The sequence below is a fragment of the Pseudophryne corroboree genome, unplaced genomic scaffold (genome assembly GCF_028390025.1).
Source record: "Pseudophryne corroboree isolate aPseCor3 unplaced genomic scaffold, aPseCor3.hap2 scaffold_711, whole genome shotgun sequence".
NCBI classification, from domain to species: domain Eukaryota; kingdom Metazoa; phylum Chordata; class Amphibia; order Anura; family Myobatrachidae; genus Pseudophryne; species Pseudophryne corroboree.
The window spans coordinates 192,501-205,000 of NW_026970294.1; the positions used below are offsets into that span (position 1 = coordinate 192,501).

At 41.4% G+C, this 12,500-nt stretch overlaps 46 non-coding genes and 9 pseudogenes across 46 annotated transcripts in view; all 55 read right to left on the minus strand.

The window, feature by feature from the left end:
- Positions 1-37, minus strand: part of LOC135039409 (5S ribosomal RNA) — a 119-nt gene extending 82 nt beyond the window's left edge. The window contains exon 1 of the ribosomal RNA XR_010233414.1: positions 1-37. This exon is cut by the window's left edge and continues 82 nt beyond it. This is a non-coding gene — a ribosomal RNA (5S ribosomal RNA).
- A 107-nt stretch (positions 38-144) lies between these two features.
- On the minus strand, positions 145-263 carry LOC135038804 (5S ribosomal RNA). Its single transcript, XR_010233158.1, has one exon. It is a non-coding gene; the product is annotated as a 5S ribosomal RNA (ribosomal RNA).
- A 323-nt stretch (positions 264-586) lies between these two features.
- On the minus strand, positions 587-705 carry LOC135038422 (5S ribosomal RNA). The gene has a single exon (XR_010232786.1). It is a non-coding gene; the product is annotated as a 5S ribosomal RNA (ribosomal RNA).
- Positions 706-812: 107 nt separating this feature from the next.
- Positions 813-931, minus strand: LOC135039041 (5S ribosomal RNA; annotated as a pseudogene).
- A 107-nt stretch (positions 932-1,038) lies between these two features.
- LOC135039410 (5S ribosomal RNA) lies at positions 1,039-1,157 on the minus strand. Its single transcript, XR_010233415.1, has one exon. It is a non-coding gene; the product is annotated as a 5S ribosomal RNA (ribosomal RNA).
- Positions 1,158-1,264: 107 nt separating this feature from the next.
- Positions 1,265-1,383, minus strand: LOC135039390 (5S ribosomal RNA; annotated as a pseudogene).
- Positions 1,384-1,490: 107 nt separating this feature from the next.
- LOC135039750 (5S ribosomal RNA) lies at positions 1,491-1,609 on the minus strand. Its single transcript, XR_010233745.1, has one exon. It is a non-coding gene; the product is annotated as a 5S ribosomal RNA (ribosomal RNA).
- A 107-nt stretch (positions 1,610-1,716) lies between these two features.
- On the minus strand, positions 1,717-1,835 carry LOC135039254 (5S ribosomal RNA; annotated as a pseudogene).
- Positions 1,836-1,942: 107 nt separating this feature from the next.
- Positions 1,943-2,061, minus strand: LOC135038996 (5S ribosomal RNA). Its single transcript, XR_010233345.1, has one exon. It is a non-coding gene; the product is annotated as a 5S ribosomal RNA (ribosomal RNA).
- A 107-nt stretch (positions 2,062-2,168) lies between these two features.
- On the minus strand, positions 2,169-2,287 carry LOC135039359 (5S ribosomal RNA; annotated as a pseudogene).
- Positions 2,288-2,394: 107 nt separating this feature from the next.
- LOC135039751 (5S ribosomal RNA) lies at positions 2,395-2,513 on the minus strand. The gene has a single exon (XR_010233746.1). It is a non-coding gene; the product is annotated as a 5S ribosomal RNA (ribosomal RNA).
- Positions 2,514-2,620: 107 nt separating this feature from the next.
- LOC135039189 (5S ribosomal RNA) lies at positions 2,621-2,739 on the minus strand (annotated as a pseudogene).
- A 107-nt stretch (positions 2,740-2,846) lies between these two features.
- LOC135038690 (5S ribosomal RNA) lies at positions 2,847-2,965 on the minus strand. Its single transcript, XR_010233046.1, has one exon. It is a non-coding gene; the product is annotated as a 5S ribosomal RNA (ribosomal RNA).
- A 107-nt stretch (positions 2,966-3,072) lies between these two features.
- Positions 3,073-3,191, minus strand: LOC135039372 (5S ribosomal RNA; annotated as a pseudogene).
- A 107-nt stretch (positions 3,192-3,298) lies between these two features.
- On the minus strand, positions 3,299-3,416 carry LOC135039397 (5S ribosomal RNA; annotated as a pseudogene).
- A 107-nt stretch (positions 3,417-3,523) lies between these two features.
- LOC135039411 (5S ribosomal RNA) lies at positions 3,524-3,642 on the minus strand. The gene has a single exon (XR_010233416.1). It is a non-coding gene; the product is annotated as a 5S ribosomal RNA (ribosomal RNA).
- Positions 3,643-3,749: 107 nt separating this feature from the next.
- LOC135038839 (5S ribosomal RNA) lies at positions 3,750-3,868 on the minus strand. Its single transcript, XR_010233192.1, has one exon. It is a non-coding gene; the product is annotated as a 5S ribosomal RNA (ribosomal RNA).
- A 107-nt stretch (positions 3,869-3,975) lies between these two features.
- Positions 3,976-4,094, minus strand: LOC135038821 (5S ribosomal RNA). The gene has a single exon (XR_010233174.1). It is a non-coding gene; the product is annotated as a 5S ribosomal RNA (ribosomal RNA).
- Positions 4,095-4,201: 107 nt separating this feature from the next.
- LOC135039592 (5S ribosomal RNA) lies at positions 4,202-4,320 on the minus strand. Its single transcript, XR_010233592.1, has one exon. It is a non-coding gene; the product is annotated as a 5S ribosomal RNA (ribosomal RNA).
- Positions 4,321-4,427: 107 nt separating this feature from the next.
- On the minus strand, positions 4,428-4,546 carry LOC135038811 (5S ribosomal RNA). Its single transcript, XR_010233165.1, has one exon. It is a non-coding gene; the product is annotated as a 5S ribosomal RNA (ribosomal RNA).
- A 107-nt stretch (positions 4,547-4,653) lies between these two features.
- LOC135038568 (5S ribosomal RNA) lies at positions 4,654-4,772 on the minus strand. The gene has a single exon (XR_010232927.1). It is a non-coding gene; the product is annotated as a 5S ribosomal RNA (ribosomal RNA).
- Positions 4,773-4,879: 107 nt separating this feature from the next.
- LOC135039556 (5S ribosomal RNA) lies at positions 4,880-4,998 on the minus strand. The gene has a single exon (XR_010233557.1). It is a non-coding gene; the product is annotated as a 5S ribosomal RNA (ribosomal RNA).
- A 107-nt stretch (positions 4,999-5,105) lies between these two features.
- LOC135039186 (5S ribosomal RNA) lies at positions 5,106-5,224 on the minus strand (annotated as a pseudogene).
- A 107-nt stretch (positions 5,225-5,331) lies between these two features.
- LOC135039106 (5S ribosomal RNA) lies at positions 5,332-5,450 on the minus strand (annotated as a pseudogene).
- A 107-nt stretch (positions 5,451-5,557) lies between these two features.
- Positions 5,558-5,676, minus strand: LOC135039412 (5S ribosomal RNA). Its single transcript, XR_010233417.1, has one exon. It is a non-coding gene; the product is annotated as a 5S ribosomal RNA (ribosomal RNA).
- A 107-nt stretch (positions 5,677-5,783) lies between these two features.
- LOC135039593 (5S ribosomal RNA) lies at positions 5,784-5,902 on the minus strand. Its single transcript, XR_010233593.1, has one exon. It is a non-coding gene; the product is annotated as a 5S ribosomal RNA (ribosomal RNA).
- A 107-nt stretch (positions 5,903-6,009) lies between these two features.
- LOC135038459 (5S ribosomal RNA) lies at positions 6,010-6,128 on the minus strand. Its single transcript, XR_010232823.1, has one exon. It is a non-coding gene; the product is annotated as a 5S ribosomal RNA (ribosomal RNA).
- A 107-nt stretch (positions 6,129-6,235) lies between these two features.
- LOC135038884 (5S ribosomal RNA) lies at positions 6,236-6,354 on the minus strand. The gene has a single exon (XR_010233234.1). It is a non-coding gene; the product is annotated as a 5S ribosomal RNA (ribosomal RNA).
- A 107-nt stretch (positions 6,355-6,461) lies between these two features.
- On the minus strand, positions 6,462-6,580 carry LOC135038784 (5S ribosomal RNA). The gene has a single exon (XR_010233138.1). It is a non-coding gene; the product is annotated as a 5S ribosomal RNA (ribosomal RNA).
- A 107-nt stretch (positions 6,581-6,687) lies between these two features.
- LOC135038505 (5S ribosomal RNA) lies at positions 6,688-6,806 on the minus strand. Its single transcript, XR_010232868.1, has one exon. It is a non-coding gene; the product is annotated as a 5S ribosomal RNA (ribosomal RNA).
- A 107-nt stretch (positions 6,807-6,913) lies between these two features.
- On the minus strand, positions 6,914-7,032 carry LOC135038785 (5S ribosomal RNA). Its single transcript, XR_010233139.1, has one exon. It is a non-coding gene; the product is annotated as a 5S ribosomal RNA (ribosomal RNA).
- Positions 7,033-7,139: 107 nt separating this feature from the next.
- On the minus strand, positions 7,140-7,258 carry LOC135039413 (5S ribosomal RNA). Its single transcript, XR_010233418.1, has one exon. It is a non-coding gene; the product is annotated as a 5S ribosomal RNA (ribosomal RNA).
- Positions 7,259-7,365: 107 nt separating this feature from the next.
- LOC135039415 (5S ribosomal RNA) lies at positions 7,366-7,484 on the minus strand. Its single transcript, XR_010233420.1, has one exon. It is a non-coding gene; the product is annotated as a 5S ribosomal RNA (ribosomal RNA).
- Positions 7,485-7,591: 107 nt separating this feature from the next.
- LOC135039761 (5S ribosomal RNA) lies at positions 7,592-7,710 on the minus strand. Its single transcript, XR_010233754.1, has one exon. It is a non-coding gene; the product is annotated as a 5S ribosomal RNA (ribosomal RNA).
- A 107-nt stretch (positions 7,711-7,817) lies between these two features.
- On the minus strand, positions 7,818-7,936 carry LOC135039815 (5S ribosomal RNA). The gene has a single exon (XR_010233806.1). It is a non-coding gene; the product is annotated as a 5S ribosomal RNA (ribosomal RNA).
- Positions 7,937-8,043: 107 nt separating this feature from the next.
- On the minus strand, positions 8,044-8,162 carry LOC135038885 (5S ribosomal RNA). The gene has a single exon (XR_010233235.1). It is a non-coding gene; the product is annotated as a 5S ribosomal RNA (ribosomal RNA).
- Positions 8,163-8,269: 107 nt separating this feature from the next.
- Positions 8,270-8,388, minus strand: LOC135038786 (5S ribosomal RNA). The gene has a single exon (XR_010233140.1). It is a non-coding gene; the product is annotated as a 5S ribosomal RNA (ribosomal RNA).
- Positions 8,389-8,495: 107 nt separating this feature from the next.
- Positions 8,496-8,614, minus strand: LOC135038787 (5S ribosomal RNA). Its single transcript, XR_010233141.1, has one exon. It is a non-coding gene; the product is annotated as a 5S ribosomal RNA (ribosomal RNA).
- Positions 8,615-8,721: 107 nt separating this feature from the next.
- LOC135039416 (5S ribosomal RNA) lies at positions 8,722-8,840 on the minus strand. Its single transcript, XR_010233421.1, has one exon. It is a non-coding gene; the product is annotated as a 5S ribosomal RNA (ribosomal RNA).
- A 107-nt stretch (positions 8,841-8,947) lies between these two features.
- Positions 8,948-9,066, minus strand: LOC135039417 (5S ribosomal RNA). Its single transcript, XR_010233422.1, has one exon. It is a non-coding gene; the product is annotated as a 5S ribosomal RNA (ribosomal RNA).
- A 107-nt stretch (positions 9,067-9,173) lies between these two features.
- On the minus strand, positions 9,174-9,292 carry LOC135039594 (5S ribosomal RNA). The gene has a single exon (XR_010233594.1). It is a non-coding gene; the product is annotated as a 5S ribosomal RNA (ribosomal RNA).
- A 107-nt stretch (positions 9,293-9,399) lies between these two features.
- LOC135038460 (5S ribosomal RNA) lies at positions 9,400-9,518 on the minus strand. Its single transcript, XR_010232824.1, has one exon. It is a non-coding gene; the product is annotated as a 5S ribosomal RNA (ribosomal RNA).
- Positions 9,519-9,625: 107 nt separating this feature from the next.
- On the minus strand, positions 9,626-9,744 carry LOC135038886 (5S ribosomal RNA). Its single transcript, XR_010233236.1, has one exon. It is a non-coding gene; the product is annotated as a 5S ribosomal RNA (ribosomal RNA).
- Positions 9,745-9,851: 107 nt separating this feature from the next.
- Positions 9,852-9,970, minus strand: LOC135038788 (5S ribosomal RNA). Its single transcript, XR_010233142.1, has one exon. It is a non-coding gene; the product is annotated as a 5S ribosomal RNA (ribosomal RNA).
- Positions 9,971-10,077: 107 nt separating this feature from the next.
- Positions 10,078-10,196, minus strand: LOC135038506 (5S ribosomal RNA). The gene has a single exon (XR_010232869.1). It is a non-coding gene; the product is annotated as a 5S ribosomal RNA (ribosomal RNA).
- A 107-nt stretch (positions 10,197-10,303) lies between these two features.
- Positions 10,304-10,422, minus strand: LOC135038789 (5S ribosomal RNA). The gene has a single exon (XR_010233143.1). It is a non-coding gene; the product is annotated as a 5S ribosomal RNA (ribosomal RNA).
- A 107-nt stretch (positions 10,423-10,529) lies between these two features.
- Positions 10,530-10,648, minus strand: LOC135039418 (5S ribosomal RNA). Its single transcript, XR_010233423.1, has one exon. It is a non-coding gene; the product is annotated as a 5S ribosomal RNA (ribosomal RNA).
- Positions 10,649-10,755: 107 nt separating this feature from the next.
- On the minus strand, positions 10,756-10,874 carry LOC135039419 (5S ribosomal RNA). The gene has a single exon (XR_010233424.1). It is a non-coding gene; the product is annotated as a 5S ribosomal RNA (ribosomal RNA).
- Positions 10,875-10,981: 107 nt separating this feature from the next.
- Positions 10,982-11,100, minus strand: LOC135039763 (5S ribosomal RNA). Its single transcript, XR_010233756.1, has one exon. It is a non-coding gene; the product is annotated as a 5S ribosomal RNA (ribosomal RNA).
- A 107-nt stretch (positions 11,101-11,207) lies between these two features.
- LOC135038976 (5S ribosomal RNA) lies at positions 11,208-11,326 on the minus strand. Its single transcript, XR_010233325.1, has one exon. It is a non-coding gene; the product is annotated as a 5S ribosomal RNA (ribosomal RNA).
- A 107-nt stretch (positions 11,327-11,433) lies between these two features.
- On the minus strand, positions 11,434-11,552 carry LOC135038887 (5S ribosomal RNA). The gene has a single exon (XR_010233238.1). It is a non-coding gene; the product is annotated as a 5S ribosomal RNA (ribosomal RNA).
- A 107-nt stretch (positions 11,553-11,659) lies between these two features.
- Positions 11,660-11,778, minus strand: LOC135038791 (5S ribosomal RNA). The gene has a single exon (XR_010233145.1). It is a non-coding gene; the product is annotated as a 5S ribosomal RNA (ribosomal RNA).
- Positions 11,779-11,885: 107 nt separating this feature from the next.
- On the minus strand, positions 11,886-12,004 carry LOC135038792 (5S ribosomal RNA). Its single transcript, XR_010233146.1, has one exon. It is a non-coding gene; the product is annotated as a 5S ribosomal RNA (ribosomal RNA).
- Positions 12,005-12,111: 107 nt separating this feature from the next.
- Positions 12,112-12,230, minus strand: LOC135039421 (5S ribosomal RNA). Its single transcript, XR_010233426.1, has one exon. It is a non-coding gene; the product is annotated as a 5S ribosomal RNA (ribosomal RNA).
- Positions 12,231-12,337: 107 nt separating this feature from the next.
- Positions 12,338-12,456, minus strand: LOC135038822 (5S ribosomal RNA). The gene has a single exon (XR_010233175.1). It is a non-coding gene; the product is annotated as a 5S ribosomal RNA (ribosomal RNA).
- Positions 12,457-12,500: the final 44 nt, after the last annotated feature.

Sequence of the window (12,500 nt, forward strand, 5' to 3'; positions counted from 1 at the left end):
TGAGATTGGGCGTATCCAGTGTGGTGTGGCTGTAGATGAGCTTTGTGGTTTCTGTTAGAACTTTTCTACTTCTAACTACTGGTTCATAAATGAATACGTTTGAAAATGGAATGCATCAACAGAACGGTGTTGGCAGTATAAAAATATCTACAGCACCTTGTATTCCCAGATGGTCTCCCATCCAAGTACTAACCAGGCCCAACACTGCTTAGCTTCCAAGATCAGATGAAATTAGGCGTATCCAGTGTGGTGTGGCTGTAGATGAGCTTTGTGGTTTCTGTTAGAACTTTTCTACTTCTAACTACTGGTTCATAAATGAATACGTTTGAAAATGGAATGCATCAACAGAACGGTGTTGGTAGTATAAAAATATCTACAGCACCTTCTATTCCCAGGTGGTCTCCCATCCAAGTATTAACCAGGCCCAACACTACTTAGCTTCCAAGATCAGGCATATCCAGTGTGGTGTGGCTGTAGATGAGCTTTATGGTTTCTGTTAGAACTTTTCTACTTCTAACTACTGGTTCATAAATGAATACGTTTGAAAATGGAATGCATCAACAGAACGGTGTTGGCAGTATAAAAATATCTACAGCACCTTGTACTCCCAGGTGGTCTCCCATCCAAGTACTAACCAGGCCCAACACTGCTTAGCTTCCAAGATCAGATGAGATTGGGCGCATCCAGTGTGGTGCGGCTGTAGATGAGCTTTGTGGTTTCTGTTTGAACTTTTCTACTTCTAACTACTGGTTCATAAATGAATACATTTGAAAATTGAATGCATCAACAGAACGGTGTTGGCAGTATAAAAATATCTACAGCACCTTGTATTCCCAAGTGGTCTCCCATCCAAGTACTAACCAGGCCCAACACTGCTTAGCTTCCAAGATCAGATGAGATTGGACGTATCCAGTGTCGTGTGGCTGTAGATGAGCTTTGTGGTTTCTGTTAGAACTTTTCTACTTCTAACTACTGGTTCATAAATGAATACGTTTGAAAATGGAATGCATCAACAGAACGGTGTTGGCAGTATAAAAATATCTACAGCACCTTGTATTCCCAGGTGGTCTCCCATCCAAGTACTAACCAGGCCCAACACTGCTTAGCTTCCAAGATCAGATGAGATTGGGCGTATCCAGTGTGGTGTGGCTGTAGATGAGCTTTATGGTTTCTGTTAGAACTTTTCTACTTCTAACTACTGGTTCATAAATGAATACGTTTGAAAATGGAATGCATCAACAGAACGGTGTTGGTAGTATAAAAATATCTACAGCACCTTGTATTCCCAGGTGGTCTCCCATCCAATTTCTAACCAGGCCCAACACTGCTTAGCTTCCAAGATCAGTTGAGATTGGGCGTATCCAGTGTGGTGTGGCATTAGATGAGCTTTGTGGTTTCTGTTAGAACTTTTCTACTTCTAACTACTGGTTCATAAATGAATACATTTGAAAATGGAATGCATCAACAGAACGGTGTTGGCAGTATAAAAATATCTACAGCACCTTGTATTCCCAGGTGGTCTCCCATCCAAGTACTAACCAGGCCCAACACTGCTTAGCTTCCAAGATCAGATGAGATTGGGCGTATCCAGTGTGGTGCGGCTGTAGATGAGCTTTGTGGTTTCTGTTTGAACTTTTCTACTTCTAACTACTGGTTCATAAATGAATACATTTGAAAATTGAATGCATCAACAGAACGGTGTTGGCAGTATAAAAATATCTACAGCACCTTGTATTCCCAAGTGGTCTCCCATCCAAGTACTAACCAGGCCCAACACTGCTTAGTTTCCAAGATCAGATGAGATTGGACGTATCCAGTGTCGTGTGGCTGTAGATGAGCTTTGTGGTTTCTGTTAGAACTTTTCTACTTCTAACTACTGGTTCATCAATGAATACGTTTGAAAATGGAATGCATCAACAGAACGGTGTTGGCAGTATAAAAATATTTACAGCACCTTGTATTCCCAGGTGGTCTCCCATCCAAGTACTAACCAGGCCCAACACTGCTTAGCTTCCAAGATCAGACAAGATTGGGCGTATCCAGTGTGGTGTGGCTGTAGATGAGCTTTATGGTTTCTGTTAGAACTTTTCTAATTCTAACTACTGGTTCATAAATGAATACGTTTGAAAATGGAATGCATCAACAGAACGGTGTTGGTAGTAAAAAAATATCTACAGCACCTTGTATTCCCAGGTGGTCTCCCATCCAATTACTAACCAGGCCCAACACTGCTTAGCTTCCAAGATCAGTTGAGATTGGGCGTATCCAGTGTGGTGTGGCATTAGACGAGCTTTGTGGTTTCTGTTAGAACTTTTCTACTTCTAACTACTGGTTCATAAATGAATACATTTGAAAATGGAATGCATCAACAGAACGGTGTTGGCAGTATAAAAATATCTACAGCACCTTGTATTCCCAGGTGGTCTCCCATCCAAGTACTAACCAGGCCCAACACTGCTTAGCTTCCAAGATCAGATGAGATTGGGCGTATCCAGTGTGGTGCGGCTGTAGATGAGCTTTGTGGTTTCTGTTTGAACTTTTCTACTTCTAACTACTGGTTCATAAATGAATACATTTGAAAATTGAATGCATCAACAGAACGGTGTTGGCAGTATAAAAATATCTACAGCACCTTGTATTCCCAAGTGGTCTCCCATCCAAGTACTAACCAGGCCCAACACTGCTTAGCTTCCAAGATCAGATGAGTTTGGACGTATCCAGTGTCGTGTGGCTGTAGATGAGCTTTGTGGTTTCTGTTAGAACTTTTCTACTTCTAACTACTGGTTCATAAATGAATACGTTTGAAAATGGAATGCATCAACAGAACGGTGTTGGCAGTATAAAAATATCTACAGCACCTTGTATTCCCAGGTGGTCTCCCATCCAAGTACTAACCAGGCCCAACACTGCTTAGCTTCCAAGATCAGACAAGATTGGGCGTATCCAGTGTGGTGTGGCTGTAGATGAGCTTTATGGTTTCTGTTAGAACTTTTCTACTTCTAACTACTGGTTCATAAATGAATACGTTTGAAAATGGAATGCATCAACAGAACGGTGTTGGTAGTATAAAAATATCTACAGCACCTTGTATTCCCAGGTGGTCTCCCATCCAATTACTAACCAGGCCCAACACTGCTTAGCTTTCAAGATCAGTTGAGATTGGGCGTATCCAGTGTGGTGTGGCATTAGATGAGCTTTGTGGTTTCTGTTAGAACTTTTCTACTTCTAACTACTGGTTCATAAATGAATACATTTGAAAATTGAATGCATCAACAGAACGGTGTTGGCAGTATAAAAATATCTACAGCACCTTGTATTCCCATGTGGTCTCCCATCCAAGTACTAACCAGGACCAACACTGCTTAGCTTCCAAGATCAGGTGAGATTGGACGTATCCAGTTCGTGTGGCTGTAGATGAACTTTGTGGTTTCTGTTAGAACTTTTCTACTTCTAACTACTGGTTCATAAATGAATACGTTTGAAAATGGAATGCATCAACAGAACGGTGTTGGCAGTATAAAAATATCTACAGCACCTTGTATTCCCAGGTGGTCTCCCATCCAAGTACTAACCAGGCCCAACACTGCTTAGCTTCCAAGATCAGATGAGATTGGGCGTATCCAGTGTGGTGTGGCTGTAGATGAGCTTTGTGGTTTCTGTTAGAACTTTTCTACTTCTAACTACTGGTTCATAAATGAATACGTTTGAAAATGGAATGCATCAACAGAACGGTGTTGGCAGTATAAAAATATCTACAGCTACTTGTATTCCCAGGTGGTCTCCCATCCAAATACTAACCAGGCCCAACACTGCTTAGCTTCCAAGATCAGATGAGATTGGGCGTATCCAGTGTGGTGTGGCTGTAGATGAGCTTTGTGGTTTCTGTTAGAACTTTTCTACTTCTAACTACTGGTTCATAAATGAATACGTTTGAAAATGGAATGCATCAACAGTACGGTGTTGGCAGTATAAAAATATCTACAGCACCTTGTATTCCCAGGTGGTCTCCCATCCAAGTACTAACCAGGCCTAACACTGCTTAGCTTCCAAGATCAGATGAGATTGGGCGTATCCAGTGTGGTGTGGCTGTAGAAGAGCTTTGTGGTTTCTGTTAGAAGTTTTCTACTTCTAACTACTGGTTCATAAATGAATACGTTTGAAAATGGAATGCATCAACAGAACGGTGTTGGCAGTATAAAAATATCTACAGCACCTTGTATTCCCAGGTGGTCTCCCATCCAAGTACTAACCAGGCCCAACACTGCTTAGCTTCCAAGATCAGATGAGATTGGGCATATCCAGTGTGGTGTGGCTGTAGATGAGCTTTGTAGTTTCTATTAGAACTTTTCTACTTCTAACTACTGGTTCATAAATGAATACGTTTGAAAATGGAATGCATCAACAGAACGGTGTTGGCAGTATAAAAATATCTACAGCACCTTGTATTCCCAGGTGGTCTCCCATCCAAGTACTAACCAGGCCCAACACTGCTTAGCTTCCAAGATCAGATGAGCTTGGGCATATCCAGTGTGGTGTGGCTGTAGATGAACTTTGTGGTTTCTGTTAGAACTTTTCTACTTCTAACTACTGGTTCATAAATGAATACGTTTGAAAATGGAATGCATCAACAGAACGGTGTTGGCAGTATAAAAATATCTACAGCACCTTGTATTCCCAGGTGGTCTCCCATCCAAGTACTAACCAGGCCCAACACTGCTTTGCTTCCAAGATCAGATGAGATTGGGCATATCCAGTGTGGTGTGGCTGTAGATGAACTTTGTGGTTTCTGTTAGAACTTTTCTACTTCTAACTACTGGTTCATAAATGAATACGTTTGAAAATGGAATGCATCAACAGAACGGTGTTGGCAGTATAAAAATATCTACAGCACCTTGTATTCCCAGGTGGTCTCCCATCCAAGTACTAACCAGGCCCAACACTGCTTAGCTTCCAAGATCAGATGAGATTGGGCGTATCCAGTGTGGTGTGGCTGTAAATGAGCTTTGTGGTTTCTGTTAGAACTTTTCTACTTCTAACTACTGGTTCATAAATGAATACGTTTTAAAATGGAATGCATCAACAGAACGGTGTTGGCAGTATAAAAATATCGACAGCACCTTGTATTCCCAGGTGGTCTCCCATCCAAGTACTAACCAGGCCCAACACTGCTTAGCTTCCAAAATCAGATGAGATTGGGCGTATCCAGTGTGCTGTGGCTGTAGATGAGCTTTGTGGTTTCTGTTAGAACTTTTCTACTTCTAACTACTGGTTCATAAATGAATACGTTTGAAAATGGAATGCATCAACAGAACGGTGTTGGCAGTATAAAAATATCTACAGCACCTTGTATTCCCCAGTGGTCTCCCATCCAAGTACTAACCAGGCCCAACACTGCTTAGCTTTCAAGATCAGATGAGATTGGGCGTATCCAGAGTGGTGTGGCTATAGATGAGCTTTGTGGTTTCTGTTAGAACTTTTCTACTTCTAACTACTGGTTCATAAATGAATACGTTTGAAAATGGAATGCATCAACAGAACGGTGTTGGCAGTATAAAAATATCTACAGCACCTTGTATTCCCAGGTGGTCTCCCATCCAAGTACTAACCAGGCCCAACACTGCTTAGCTTCCAAGATCAGATGAGATTGGGCGTATCCAGTGTGGTGTGGCTGTAGATGAACTTTGTGGTTTCTGTTAGAACTTTTCTACTTCTAACTACTGGTTCATAAATGAATAAGTTTGAAAATGGAATGCATCAACAGAACGGTGTTGGCAGTATAAAAATATCTACAGCACCTTGTATTCCCAGGTGGTCTCCCATCCAAGTACTAACCAGGCCCAACACTGCTTAGCTTCCAAGATCAGATGAGATTGGGCATATCCAGTGTGGTGTGGCTGTAGATGAGCTTTGTCGTTTCTATTAGAACTTTTCTACTTCTAACTACTGGTTCATAAATGAATACGTTTGAAAATGGAATGCATCAACAGAACGGTGTTGGTAGTATAAAAATATTTACAGCACCTTGTATTCCCATGTGGTCTCCCATCCAAGTACTAACCAGGCCCAACACTGCTTAGCTTCCAAGATCAGATGAGATTGGGCGTATCCAGTGTGGTGTGGCTGTAGATGAGCTTTATGGTTTCTGTTAGAACTTTTCTACTTCTAACTACTGGTTCATAAATGAATACGTTTGAAAATGGAATGCATCAACAGAACGGTGTTGGTAGTATAAAAATATCTACAGCACCTTTTATTCCCAGGTGGTCTCCCATCCAAGTACTAACCAGGCCCAACACTGCTTAGCTTCCAAGATCAGATGAGATTGGGCATATCCAGTGTGGTGTGGCTGTAGAAGAGCTTTATGGTTTCTGTTAGTACTTTTCTACTTCTAACTACTGGTTCATAAATGAATACGTTTGAAAATGGAATGCATCAACAGAACGGTGTTGGTAGTATAAAATTTTTTACAGCACCTTGTATTCCCAGGTGGTCTCCCATCCAAGTACTAACCAGGCCCAACACTGCTTAGCTTCCAAGATCAGATGAGATTGGGCGTATCCAGTGTGGTGTGGCTGTAGATGAGCTTTATGGTTTCTGTTAGAACTTTTCTACTTCTAACTACTGGTTCATAAATGAATACGTTTGAAAATGGAATGCATCAACAGAACGGTGTTGGTAGTATAAAAATATCTACAGCACCTTGTATTCCCAGGTGGTCTCCCATCCAAGTACTAACCAGGCCCAACACTGCTTAGCTTCCAAGATCAGATGAGATTGGGCATATCCAGTGTGGTGTGGCTGTAGAAGAGCTTTATGGTTTCTGTTAGTACTTTTCTACTTCTAACTACTGGTTCATAAATGAATACGTTTGAAAATGGAATGCATCAACAGAACGGTGTTGGTAGTATAAAAATTTTTACAGCACCTTGTATTCCCAGGTGGTCTCCCATCCAAGTACTAACCAGGCCCAACACTGCTTAGCTTCCAAGATCAGATGAGATTGGGCGTATCCAGTGTGGTGTGGCTGTAGATGAGCTTTATGGTTTCTGTTAGAACTTTTCTACTTCTAACTACTGGTTCATAAATGAATACGTTTGAAAATGGAATGCATCAACAGAACGGTGTTGGTAGTATAAAAATATCTACAGCACCTTGTATTCCCAGGTGGTCTCCCATCCAAGTACTAACCAGGCCCAACACTGCTTAGCTTCCAAGATCAGATGAGATTGGGCGTATCCAGTGTGGTGTGGCTGTAGATGAGCTTTGTGGTTTCTGTTAGAACTTTTCTACTTCTAACTACTGGTTCATAAATGAATACGTTTGAAAATGGAATGCATCAACAGAACGGTGTTGGCAGTATAAAAATATCTACAGCACCTTGTATTCCCAGGTGGTCTCCCATCCAAGTACTAACCAGGCCCAACACTGCTTAGCTTCCAAGATCAGATGAGATTGGGCGTATCCAGTGTGGTGTGGCTGTAGATGAACTTTGTGGTTTCTGTTAGAACTTTTCTACTTCTAACTACTGGTTCATAAATGAATACGTTTGAAAATGGAATGCATCAACAGAACGGTATTGGCAGTATAAAAATATCTACAGCACCTTGTATTCCCAGGTGGTCTCCCATCCAAGTACTAACCAGGCCCAACACTGCTTATCTTCCAAGATCAGATGAGATTGGGCATATCCAGTGTGGTGTGGCTGTAGATGAGCTTTGTAGTTTCTATTAGAACTTTTCTACTTCTAACTACTGGTTCATAAATGAATACGTTTGAAAATGGAATGCATCAACAGAACGGTGTTGGTAGTATAAAAATATTTACAGCACCTTGTATTCCCAGGTGGTCTCCCATCCAAGTACTAACCAGGCCCAACACTGCTTAGCTTCCAAGATCAGATGAGATTGGGCGTATCCAGTGTGGTGTGGCTGTAGATGAGCTTTATGGTTTCTGTTAGAACTTTTCTACTTCTAACTACTGGTTCATAAATGAATACGTTTGAAAATGGAATGCATCAACAGAACTGTGTTGGTAGTATAAAAATATCTACAGCACCTTTTATTCCCAGGTGGTCTCCCATCCAAGTACTAACCAGGCCCAACACTGCTTAGCTTCCAAGATCAGATGAGATTGGGCATATCCAGTGTGGTGTGGCTGTAGAAGAGCTTTATGGTTTCTGTTAGTACTTTTCTACTTCTAACTACTGGTTCATAAATGAATACATTTGAAAATGGAATGCATCAACAGAACGGTGTTGGTAGTATAAAATTTTTTACAGCACCTTGTATTCCCAGGTGGTCTCCCATCCAAGTACTAACCAGGCCCAACACTGCTTAGCTTCCAAGATCAGATGAGATTGGGCGTATCCAGTGTGGTGTGGCTGTAGATGAGCTTTATGGTTTCTGTTAGTACTTTTCTACTTCTAACTACTGGTTCATAAATGAATACGTTTGAAAATGGAATGCATCAACAGAACGGTGTTGGTAGTATAAAAATTTTTACAGCACCTTGTATTCCCAGGTGGTCTCCCATCCAAGTACTAACCAGGCCCAACACTGCTTAGCTTCCAAGATCAGATGAGATTGGGCGTATCCAGTGTGGTGTGGCTGTAGATGAGCTTTATGGTTTCTGTTAGAACTTTTCTACTTCTAACTACTGGTTCATAAATGAATACGTTTGAAAATGGAATGCATCAACAGAACGGTGTTGGTAGTATAAAAATATCTACAGCACCTTGTATTCCCAGGTGGTCTCCCATCCAAGTACTAACCAGGCCCAACACTGCTTAGCTTCCAAGATCAGATGAGATTGGGCGTATCCAGTGTGGTGTGGCTGTAGATGAGCTTTGTGGTTTCTGTTAGAACTTTTCTACTTCTAACTACTGGTTCATAAATGAATACGTTTGAAAATGGAATGCATCAACAGAACGGTGTTGGCAGTATAAAAATATCTACAGCACCTTGTATTCCCAGGTGGTCTCCCATCCAAGTACTAACCAGGCCCAACACTGCTTAGCTTCCAAGATCAGATGAGATTGGGCGTATCCAGTGTGGTGTGGCTGTAGATGAACTTTGTGGTTTCTGTTAGAACTTTTCTACTTCTAACTACTGGTTCATAAATGAATACGTTTGAAAATGGAATGCATCAACAGAACGGTGTTGGCAGTATAAAAATATCTACAGCACCTTGTATTCCCAGGTGGTCTCCCATCCAAGTACTAACCAGGCCCAACACTGCTTAGCTTCCAAGATCAGATGAGATTGGGCATATCCAGTGTGGTGTGGCTGTAGATGAGCTTTGTCGTTTCTATTAGAACTTTTCTACTTCTAACTACTGGTTCATAAATGAATACGTTTGAAAATGGAATGCATCAACAGAACGGTGTTGGTAGTATAAAAATATTTACAGCACCTTGTATTCCCATGTGGTCTCCCATCCAAGTACTAACCAGGCCCAACACTGCTTAGCTTCCAAGATCAGATGAGATTGGGCGTATCCAGTGTGGTGTGGCTGTAGATGAGCTTTATGGTTTCTGTTAGAACTTTTCTACTTCTAACTACTGGTTCATAAATGAATACGTTTGAAAATGGAATGCATCAACAGAACGGTGTTGGTAGTATAAAAATATCTACAGCACCTTTTATTCCCAGGTGGTCTCCCATCCAAGTACTAACCAGGCCCAACACTGCTTAGCTTCCAAGATCAGATGAGATTGGGCATATCCAGTGTGGTGTGGCTGTAGAAGAGCTTTATGGTTTCTGTTAGTACTTTTCTACTTCTAACTACTGGTTCATAAATGAATACGTTTGAAAATGGAATGCATCAACAGAACGGTGTTGGTAGTATAAAATTTTTTACAGCACCTTGTATTCCCAGGTGGTCTCCCATCCAAGTACTAACCAGGCCCAACACTGCTTAGCTTCCAAGATCAGATGAGATTGGGCGTATCCAGTGTGGTGTGGCTGTAGATGAGCTTTATGGTTTCTGTTAGAACTTTTCTACTTCTAACTACTGGTTCATAAATGAATACGTTTGAAAATGGAATGCATCAACAGAACGGTGTTGGTAGTATAAAAATATCTACAGCACCTTGTATTCCCAGGTGGTCTCCCATCCAAGTACTAACCAGGCCCAACACTGCTTAGCTTCCAAGATCAGATGAGATTGGGCATATCCAGTGTGGTGTGGCTGTAGAAGAGCTTTATGGTTTCTGTTAGTACTTTTCTACTTCTAACTACTGGTTCATAAATGAATACGTTTGAAAATGGAATGCATCAACAGAACGGTGTTGGTAGTATAAAAATTTTTACAGCACCTTGTATTCCCAGGTGGTCTCCCATCCAAGTACTAACCAGGCCCAACACTGCTTAGCTTCCAAGATCAGATGAGATTGGGCGTATCCAGTGTGGTGTGGCTGTAGATGAGCTTTATGGTTTCTGTTAGAACTTTTCTACTTCTAACTACTGGTTCATAAATGAATACGTTTGAAAATGGAATGCATCAACAGAACGGTGTTGGTAGTATAAAAATATCTACAGCACCTTGTATTCCCAGGTGGTCTCCCATCCAAGTACTAACCAGGCCCAACACTGCTTAGCTTCCAAGATCAGATGAGATTGGGCGTATCCAGTGTGGTGTGGCTGTAGATGAGCTTTGTGGTTTCTGTTAGAACTTTTCTACTTCTAACTACTGGTTCATAAATGAATACGTTTGAAAATGGAATGCATCAACAGAACGGTGTTGGCAGTATAAAAATATCTACAGCACCTTGTATTCCCAGGTGGTCTCCCATCCAAGTACTAACCAGGCCCAACACTGCTTAGCTTCCAAGATCAGATGAGATTGGGCGTATCCAGTGTGGTGTGGCTGTAGATGAACTTTGTGGTTTCTGTTAGAACTTTTCTACTTCTAACTACTGGTTCATAAATGAATACGTTTGAAAATGGAATGCATCAACAGAACGGTATTGGCAGTATAAAAATATCTACAGCACCTTGTATTCCCAGGTGGTCTCCCATCCAAGTACTAACCAGGCCCAACACTGCTTATCTTCCAAGATCAGATGAGATTGGGCATATCCAGTGTGGTGTGGCTGTAGATGAGCTTTGTAGTTTCTATTAGAACTTTTCTACTTCTAACTACTGGTTCATAAATGAATACGTTTGAAAATGGAATGCATCAACAGAACGGTGTTGGTAGTATAAAAATATTTACAGCACCTTGTATTCCCAGGTGGTCTCCCATCCAAGTACTAACCAGGCCCAACACTGCATAGCTTCCAAGATCAGATGAGATTGGGCGTATCCAGTGTGGTGTGGCTGTAGATGAGCTTTATGGTTTCTGTTAGAACTTTTCTACTTCTAACTACTGGTTCATAAATGAATACGTTTGAAAATGGAATGCATCAACAGAACTGTGTTGGTAGTATAAAAATATCTACAGCACCTTTTATTCCCAGGTGGTCTCCCATCCAAGTACTAACCAGGCCCAACACTGCTTAGCTTCCAAGATCAGATGAGATTGGGCATATCCAGTGTGGTGTGGCTGTAGAAGAGCTTTATGGTTTCTGTTAGTACTTTTCTACTTCTAACTACTGGTTCATAAATGAATACATTTGAAAATGGAATGCATCAACAGAACGGTGTTGGTAGTATAAAATTTTTTACAGCACCTTGTATTCCCAGGTGGTCTCCCATCCAAGTACTAACCAGGCCCAACACTGCTTAGCTTCCAAGATCAGATGAGATTGGGCGTATCCAGTGTGGTGTGGCTGTAGATGAGCTTTATGGTTTCTGTTAGTACTTTTCTACTTCTAACTACTGGTTCATAAATGAATACGTTTGAAAATGGAATGCATCAACAGAACGGTGTTGGTAGTATAAAAATTTTTACAGCACCTTGTATTCCCAGGTGGTCTCCCATCCAAGTACTAACCAGGCCCAACACTGCTTAGCTTCCAAGATCAGATGAGATTGGGCGTATCCAGTGTGGTGTGGCTGTAGATGAGCTTTATGGTTTCTGTTAGAACTTTTCTACTTCTAACTACTGGTTCATAAATGAATACGTTTGAAAATGGAATGCATCAACAGAACGGTGTTGGTAGTATAAAAATATCTACAGCACCTTGTATTCCCAGGTGGTCTCCCATCCAAGTACTAACCAGGCCCAACACTGCTTAGCTTCCAAGATCAGATGAGATTGGGCGTATCCAGTGTGGTGTGGCTGTAGATGAGCTTTGTGGTTTCTGTTAGAACTTTTCTACTTCTAACTACTGGTTCATAAATGAATACGTTTGAAAATGGAATGCATCAACAGAACGGTGTTGGCAGTATAAAAATATCTACAGCACCTTGTATTCCCAGGTGGTCTCCCATCCAAGTACTAACCAGGCCTAACACTGCTTAGCTTCCAAGATCAGATGAGATTGGGCGTATCCAGTGTGGTGTGGCTGTAGAAGAGCTTTGTGGTTTCTGTTAGAACTTTTCTACTTCTAACTACTG